This window comes from Lactuca virosa, chromosome 1, assembly GCF_052849685.1.
Source record: "Lactuca virosa cultivar CGN04683 chromosome 1, Lactuca_virosa_CGN04683_v6, whole genome shotgun sequence".
NCBI classification, from domain to species: Eukaryota; Viridiplantae; Streptophyta; class Magnoliopsida; order Asterales; family Asteraceae; genus Lactuca; species Lactuca virosa.
Genome location: NC_136426.1, coordinates 85,319,659 through 85,325,789, shown reverse-complemented (window position 1 = coordinate 85,325,789; position 6,131 = coordinate 85,319,659). Strand labels below are relative to the sequence as shown.

Below are 6,131 nucleotides of genomic sequence, written 5' to 3'. Positions count from 1 at the left end.
TAAATATCAAAAATAAAATAGAAAAAATAGAAATTTGAGTCAAATGTTTTGTGTCTAGAATCAAAAGTGTCACAGAATCAATTGAGAGATTAATATGTGAATCAAAAGACAGATTAACATAATGATACCCACATTTTTCATTCCAATTAATAGTTTAGTTACTACAAACATTGCTTTTATGTTGTGTTGAATCAAAAGGGCATTTAGGTCTTTTGTCCCACCTTTCTGTCTGGGACAAAAACTGTTAGTTTTGTCCCATTTACACGAGTCTCGGTCAAAAGATATGAATTTTGGGACAAAAGATTATGAATAACAAGGGCAATTACGTCTTTTGTTCCACCTTTTTATGGTTGGACAATATTAATCAAGCAACAACATTGGTAAAAAACATTCCCTATATGATAATGACTTTATAGATATTGTCCCTCCGATAATTATATGTAACCCATAATAGCAACATTATTATTGGTAAAAAACAATGCAAGTATGTTGCTCTTTTGGTTAAAAGTACAATAAAATCAAAGGGGTAAATGAGTAATTACCTTAAGATGCTAATCCCAATCAAAAAGGTTATCTTCTTCGTCGTTGTTTTCTTCTTCATTGGTTGATGTACTATACTCAAACTCACCCTCACTTTCATCATCAAACTCACCCTCACTTTCATCATTAAACTCACCCGCATCATTATTTTCATTATCTAACTCATTGCTTAAGATTTCATACTCGACTGTTTCTGGTATAGTGGTAATGATTTCATTTGCTTCAATTTCATCTTCTTGAAAAGCAACGTCTTTTTTTCGTATTTCACTCCATCCACGAGGTTTAACTTTACATACGGCCAACCAATCAGAGTTGTTTTGTTTCAAGCTCGGGTAAGGAATGAAACAGACTTGAGTAGCTTGCATGGCTAAAACAAATGGCTCAAACTTGTTGAACTTTCTTCGTTGGTTTATATCAACCAAGTTATATTGGTTGTGAATCTTGACTCCTACATTAGGTGTTGGATCATACCAATGACATTTAAACAATGTTGTTGTTTTAATTTGAAAACCGGGGTATTCAACTTCTAATATTTCCAACAACTTGCCATAGTAATCACCAAATGGGCTACTTATACACACTCCACTATTCATTGTTGATTTGTTTGCACCGTGTGATTCTGTGTGAAACTTGTAACCATTTACAAAGTATACATTATATAATTTCACCGTCCTCAATGGTCTTCTAGAAAGATCATGTATGTACTTGTTCTTTATTTCATTTTGGCGTGCCTATATGACAAAGAATGAAATACATTAGAAGTTTCTCAAAAGAAAAGAAAACGACAATTTAAAAACTCACATAGTTTTGAAACCATGTAGCAAAGTTTTCATCCACTTCAGCAGCAATATCATCTTCACTTATATCCGGATTTAGGTCTTTCAATGACTCTTCATACTTCCTGTACATTACCATTTAAATTGTTTAAACTTATGAGATTAAATAAAAATTGACTTAAATGTTGTTCATAATACTACCTAAGGTAAGGTTGCATCTTCTCTTCATTAACCAATATGTAAGAATGGGCTGCATTGAATTCCTCATCAGTCAGACTTCTACTCTTGAGTTTCCCATATGGGCATCCAGGATATGAAAATATAGTTAATTTTTCATTGTCATCATCACCTTCAACTCCCCATCATCATTTCGAGGCACCTTTCTGTTATGTGTATGAACATTAGGCTCAAAATAGTGAGAACAAAAGTTTGATGCTTCACGAACTAAGTATGCATTGCAAATCAACCCTTCCACTCTAGCTTTATTTTTCACATCTTTTTTCAACTGGTGAAGAAATCTAAAGTATAACATTTGATATGTTAACCAAGAGTGATAACTTAAAATTTTGAAATACAATATGATTTACAATATAAACCTCTCAAATGGATACATCCATCGATATTGCACGGGACCGGCTATCATTACTTCGTATGGCAAATGTATCGGCAAATGCTCCATCGAGTCAAAGAAACCAGGAACAAAGATGGTCTCTAATTTACAAAGAATTATCGGGATCTCAGCTTCAATCCTTTTCATGTCTTCTATTGTAATTACTGTTGAAGTTAAGCTTTTGAAAAAAAGACTTATCTCGGTAACTGCTTCCCACACATTTTTTGGCAACATCTCGCGGAATGCAATCGGCAGCAATATTTGCATAAAGACATGGCAATCATGGCTTTTCATTCCAAACAGTCTACATGCACTCAAATCTACACACCTCCCTAAATTTGAAACATAACCATCGGGGAAACTCAAACTCTCTACCCATTCACATATGACTTTCTTTTGCCTCTTCTCTAATGCATAATATGCTCTTTGATTTTGATCTACTTCTTTTTTCTTCTTACAATAGAGTTTCAGATCATCTCTCGCATTTGCATTGTCCTTTGTCTTCTTCTTAACATCCATTATAGTGTAAAACATATTCTCAAAAAAATTCTTCTCAATATGCATAACATCAAAATTATGTCTAATAAAGTTGGTTTTCCAATATGGTAAATCCCAGAATATGCTTCTCTTTTTCCAACCACATTTGCCACGTGATTTATTTACTATGTCGGCATTAAGTTCGGTCACTTTTAACAAACCAAATTCTTCAATTTGCCTTATGGTTTCTTCACCATTCATTCTTGGAGGAGGACTTTTTGTCTCTACACGATTCTTTTTGAACTTATTTTTATCTTTTCTATATGGATGATAAGTAGTGAGGAATCTTCTATGACAATCAAACCATGATATCTTCTTACCATTTTCAAGCCTAAAAGCTTGTGTATGTTTCCCATAATATGGACATACTAGCTTCCCAACGGTTGCCCATCCTGATAACATTCCATACGCCGGAAAATCGCTAATTGTCCACATCAATGCAGCTCTTAATTGAAAATTTTGTTTCAAAGAAACATCATAAGTTAAAACACCTTCTTCTCATAACTGTTTGAGTTCTGCAATAACTGGTTGAAGGAAGACATCTAGTTTTTGCTTAGGGTTTGTAGGTCCGGGCACAATTGCAGTAAAAAACATGTAAGGCTCTTTCATACACATAAACGGTGGCAAATTATAAGGTGTTATAATGACAGGCCAAGATGAATATTGTTTTCCTGAAGCACCATGGGGTTGAAACCCATCTGTACATAGGCCTAATCTAACATTACGTCTTTCGGCTGCAAATGAAGGATGGTTAATATCAAACTGCTTCCATGCTTCATAATCAGATGGATGACACATTACACCGACATGGTGACCATGATTATCAGCATGCCATCGCATGGAAGCGACTGTTGTTTGGGAAGCGTATAGTCTCTTCAACCTTGGAATCAAGGGAAAATAATGCATTCTCTTGAAAGGTATACGCGAACGTGTGGACGAATTTCTTGACTTTTTGTACCTTTGTGCGTTGCAAAATTTGCACCGATCAAGATCTTTGTCGCCCCTCCAATTTGGGGTTGAGGAATTGATTGACTGCTGCAGGTCAATTTATGTAGAAAAGATCTTGATCGGTGCAAATTTTGCACAGGTTTATACGAGAGCAAAAAGTTAATACATAAATCTACATAACTTTTTGACAGGTTTATACGAGGTCAATTGATTGACTGCTGCAGGTCAAAAAAATAGTTTAATGAACTTGTGTCATGACATTTGTTTGAATGTTTTAATAAGGGCAAATTAGTAAATCTACATAAATCTACTTCTTCCCCAACCCCAAATTAGAGGTAAACCCCAAATTGACCTGCAGCAGTCAATCAATTCCACAGGTAAACCCAATGCTTGTATTAACTTTTTGTTCTCGTATAAACCCAAATTGACCTCTAATTTGGGGTTGGGGAAGAAGTAGATTTATGTAGATTTACTAATTTGCCCTTATTAAAACATTCAAACAAATGTCATGACACAAGTTCATTAAACTATTTTTTTTTACAAAAAAACCAAAATAAAACAAATTAATTCTTTTTTTTAAACAGCAGGGTAAATAAATTTTGATTTAAGGGTAATAATTTCCAAAGCCTCAAAAATATGGGGATAATTTTATTATACAAAAATTAGCAAATGTATGTCATCAAAATCTAATTGTATTTATAATGTAAAAATAATATTATAATTAAATTTTTAAAAGAATTAAAAATAATATTTTATTTTTGTTGTTGAGTTTTCAAAAATAATTGTGTATTTTTAATATATTTTTTTCAATAATCTTCTATATTTTGCTACGGAAACATATTCCGTAACTATTTAACTACGGAATTTTCCGTAGCCATTTACCTATGGATTTTGATTTCGTAGCTATTTTGCAAATTCACCTTTTTGTAACAAGTTCCATAATAGATTAGCTACAAAATTTTATTTTGTGGCAAATTTTCCTAGCAAAATAGCTACGGATCTTAATTCCATAGCCAACTAGCTACGGATTTTTATTTTGTAGCCAATTATGTAGCCAACTAGCTACATACATGGATTTTGTAACAAGTTTCATAGAGAACTAGCTACAACCAAAAAACTTGTAGTATTATTTGTAGTAAACTAGCTACGGATTTTAATTCCGTAGCAACTATTCAAGATTTAGCTACGGAATGCAATTCCGTAGCAATTTCCGTAGCAAATTAGTTACAATCAACTATTTTGTAACATATTCTGTATTAAAATAACTATGAATTTAGATTCCGTAACAACTTTACGTAGCTATTTAAGATTTAGCTACATAATGCAATCCCGTAACCATTTATGTAGCAAAATAGCTACGACAAGTCGTTCCGTAGTAAAATAGCAACAAATTTTCATTCCATAGTAACTTTCCGTAGCTATTTAGGATTTTTCTTGTAGTGTACCAACCACACTACTAGAAAACATGGCGTTTTCCTACGGAAAATAGCTACGGAAAATTTCTGTAGCTAATTAGCTATGGAATCGCTACGGATCAGCTACAGAATAGGATGCCCTAGTTTAGTAACGGAATAGCTACGGATGCGGGTTCGTAGCTATTCCATAGCTAATTAGCTACGGAATAGCTACAGATGCAAATATGTGGCTATTCCGTAGCTAATTAGCTACATAATGGCTACGGAATACCTACAGATACTAATTACCTACGGATTAGCTACGGAGTATGCTTTCCGTTAGAATTTCGTAGCTAATCCGTAGCTAAGTAGCTACAGATTAGCTACGGATTTTTCTTATTTTCAATTTTTCGGGCACCAAACGTCGTTTTTTTCGCTTCGTTTTTTTCACACCTCTACTATACATGATTATCTTTATTTTCACCAACTTGTAGCTATTAATATCGTTCATAAAGTCGTGTGCCCCTTCGGGATCAAGTACTTGTTTCACAGTTTAACATTGTAATGTATATATACTTTTCACAAACTTGTGATGGATTATGTTTGTATATGTATATTTATACGCATGAATGAGTTATGGTATATGTATACGTGTATATGTGTATGTATACGTGTTTGTGAGATGTATGTGAACGTATTCATAAGCATTATAGTGTTAAACCACTAAACGAGTAATGGATCCCATATGTGCACACAACTTTATGAATGATATTAATAGCTATAAGTTGGTGAAAATATAGATAATCATGTATAATAGAGGTGTGAAAAAAACGGAGCGGAAAAAACGAAGTTTGGTGCCCGAAAAATCAAAAATAAGAAAAATCTGTAGCTAATCCGTAGCTAATTAGCTACGGATTTTTTTTTATTTTCGATTTTTTGGGCACTAAACGTCGTTTTTTTCGCTTCGTTTTTTTCACACTTCTACTATACATGATTATCTATATTTTCACTAACTTGTAGCTATTAATATCGTTCATAAAGTCGTGTGCCCCTTCGGGATCAAGTACTCGTTTCACAGTTTAACATTGTAATGCCTATACTTTTCACCAACTTGTGATGGATTATGTTTGTATATGTATATTTATATACATGAATGAGTTGTGGTATATGTGTACGTGTATATGTGTATGTATACGTGTTTGTGAGATGTATGTGTACGTATTCATAAGCATTATAGTGTTAAACTATTAAATGAGCAATGGATCTCGTATGTGCACACGACTTTATAAATGATATTAATAGCTATAAATTGGTGAAAATATAGAC

The 6,131-nt window shown here is 33.3% G+C and overlaps 1 pseudogene; it reads right to left on the bottom strand.

Annotated features, from left to right (window-relative positions):
* Nucleotides 1-551: 551 nt before the first annotated feature.
* LOC145116296 (uncharacterized) lies at nt 552-3,303 on the bottom strand (annotated as a pseudogene).
* Between the last annotated feature and the right edge of the window lie 2,828 nt (nt 3,304-6,131).